At 43.9% G+C, this 2,766-nt stretch overlaps 1 non-coding gene across 1 annotated transcript; it reads left to right on the top strand.

Moving 5' to 3' along the window:
• The first annotated feature begins 274 nt into the window (after window positions 1-274).
• LOC129490813 (U6 spliceosomal RNA) lies at window positions 275-381 on the top strand. Its single transcript, XR_008660309.1, has one exon. It is a non-coding gene; the product is annotated as a U6 spliceosomal RNA (small nuclear RNA).
• Window positions 382-2,766: the final 2,385 nt, after the last annotated feature.

Genomic DNA, 2,766 nt, shown 5'->3' with positions numbered 1-2,766 from the left:
AGGAGCTGAACAAACCAGTAATTTTTAAAGAAATAAGTAGTGGGAGTGTTTATACAACCAAAATCAGGCATCAAAGTCAGCAGTTAAACATTCCAGGCTGGGCACAGTGGCTCATGCCTGTAATCTCAACACATTGGGAGGCCCAGGCGGGAGGATTGCTTGAGCCCTGGGAAGTGAAGTTTGCAGTGAGCCATGATCATGCCACTGTATTTCAGCCTGGAAGACACAGTGAAACCCTGTCTCAAAAATAAATAAATAAATAAATTCAGAACCAGTGCTCACTTCAGCAGCACATATGCTAAAATTGGCATGACACGGAGAAGATGAGCATGGTCCCTGTGAAAGGATGACACACAAATTCACGAAGCATTCCATATTTAAAAAAAATTTCAGAACCAAGAAAATAAATGAATCAAAAGAAAGAGAAGACTCTGGTGAATCCTTTGATATTAGAAAGAATTGGCTGGGCACAGTGGCTCATGCATGTAATTCCAGCATTTTGGGAGGCTGAGGCAGGCAGATCACTTGAGGTCAGGAGTTTGAGACCAGCGTGGCCAACATGGTGAAGCCCTGTATCTACTAAAAGTATAAAAATTAGGAAGCCCCATATCTACTAAAACTACAAAAATTAGGCCAGGTGTGGTGGCTCATGCCTGTAATCCCAGCACTTTGGGAGGCCGAGGCTGGTGGATCACCTGAGGTCAGGAGTTCAAGACCAGCCTGGCCTACATGGTAAAACCCTATCTCTACTAATAATGCAAAACTTAGCCAGGTGTGGTGGTGAGGGACTGTAATCCCAGCTACTCGGGAGGCTGAGTCAGGAGAATCACTTGAACCCGGGAGGCAGAGGTTGCAGTGAGCTGAGATCGCCCCATTGCACTCCAGCCTGGGCAACAGAACAAGATTCCATCTAAAAAAAAAAAAGACAAAAATTAGCCAGACGTGGTGGCACATGCCTGTAATCCCAGCTAGATGAGACGCCGAGGCAGGAGAATCACTTGAACCTGGAAGGCGGAAGTTGCAGTGAGCTAAGATCACACCACTGCACTCCAGCCTGTGTGACAGAGAGAGACCCTGTCTAAAAAAAAATAAAATTAATTAAATTTTATGATTTTTTAAATTTGTAATTCTGAGTTTGCAAGAAGAGTGAACTGTGGCCTGGTGACCAGCACACAGCATTTTAGAGTTCACGGCCTGCTCTCTGGGAAACTGTTTTAGCCAAAATTGTGACATCATCTCTGGCCACTCACTTTATTCAAAAGATCTGGCTCAAAATTACTCTTCATGGAAATCAACTCTAGCCTCAAAAGCCAAAACCACTGTAGTTCTAAAGATATTCAAAAGAAGGTAATTAAGTTTATTAAAAAGCAATGAAGGGCCAGGCACAATGTCTCACACCTAGAAACCCAGCACAGTGGGAGGCTGAGGCAGAAGGATCATTTGAGGCCAGGAGTTTGAGACCAGCCTGAGCAACATAGTGAGACCCTGTCTCTACAAAATAATTTTATTTTATTTATATTTTTATTTTTTAGGTTTTTTTTTGTTTTTTGGTTTTATTTTTTATTTATTTATTTATTTTTTGAGATGGAGTTTCACTCTTGTTGCCCAGGCTGGAGTGCAATGGCGTGATCTTGGCTCACTGAAACCTCCGCCTTCTGGGTTCAAGTGATTCTCCTGCCTCAGCCTCCCAAGTAGCTGGGATTACAGGTGTGTGCCACCATGCCTGGCTAATTTCTTGTATTTTTAGTAGAGCCGGGTTTCACCATGTTAGGCGAGTCTTGAACTAGCAGATGATCTGCCTGCCTTGGCCTCCCAAAGTGCTGGGATTACAGGCATGAGCACTGCGCCCAGCCCAAAATAATTTTAAAAATTAGCTGGGCATGGTAGTGTATGCCTGTTGTCCCAGCTACTCTAGAGGCTGGGATGGGAGAATCACTTGAGGCCAGAAGTTTGAGGTTGCAGTGAGACAGGATTGCACCACTGCTCTCCAGCCTGGGTGATAGGGAGAGATTTTGTCTCTAAAACGGAAATAACGGAAGCAAGGAAGGGCTTCTCCTGCAAATACTACCACTTCATCTTGAGCAGTTACATGATTCCAGGAAATACAGAAAACCTACCTTGAGTACCTTTTTGGATGTATGCTAATGGGAAAACAAATCTCATTAATTAACTCATAGAACGGCTAAGAGGAAAGAGTCTTAGGGGATGTGTGGTTTCACTCCCTAATTGTAAACATGAGGAAATTGGGTACCAAAGAGACGAAGTAACTCACCAGGTAGAGAGAGAAGAGCCTCTCTTACCACAAGGGGTCTCTCATTTGAAAATGGGCAAAATTCGTTCCCTTCCTGCATTCTCCAGGATCATAGCCCAACATAGAATAGAAGTGTCTCCACTTCCAGGGACAACCAGTTTGTCCTTTGCCTTTTACACCCCTTTCAGCAAGCAGTATTTCTCAGCTTTTTATTTGTGTAAACTCTTGAGTAGCACAAACTCCTGAGCTAAGAGACATTCCACTCTGTTTGCAATTGAGGGCAAAGGCTGGGGAGCTTGGGCACAGCTCCAGGCTCCTTTCCCAGAAGTCTGGGGTGGCAGAAAAAAAAAGAATTTATTTTTCACACACTGAGTAGAGATGTGGCTCATCATGTAGAGGTAAACTTTTTTTTTTTGAGATGAAGTTTTGCTCTTGTTTCCTAGGCAGGAGAGTAGTGGCATGATCTCGGTTCACTGAAACCTCCCCCTCCTAGGTTCAAGCTATTCTCCAGCCTC

Source organism: Symphalangus syndactylus, chromosome 9 (assembly GCF_028878055.3).
Source record: "Symphalangus syndactylus isolate Jambi chromosome 9, NHGRI_mSymSyn1-v2.1_pri, whole genome shotgun sequence".
In the NCBI taxonomy this organism is placed as follows: domain Eukaryota; kingdom Metazoa; phylum Chordata; class Mammalia; order Primates; family Hylobatidae; genus Symphalangus; species Symphalangus syndactylus.
Note: the sequence above shows the minus strand (reverse complement) of the source record. Positions and strands in the feature narration are given on the sequence as shown.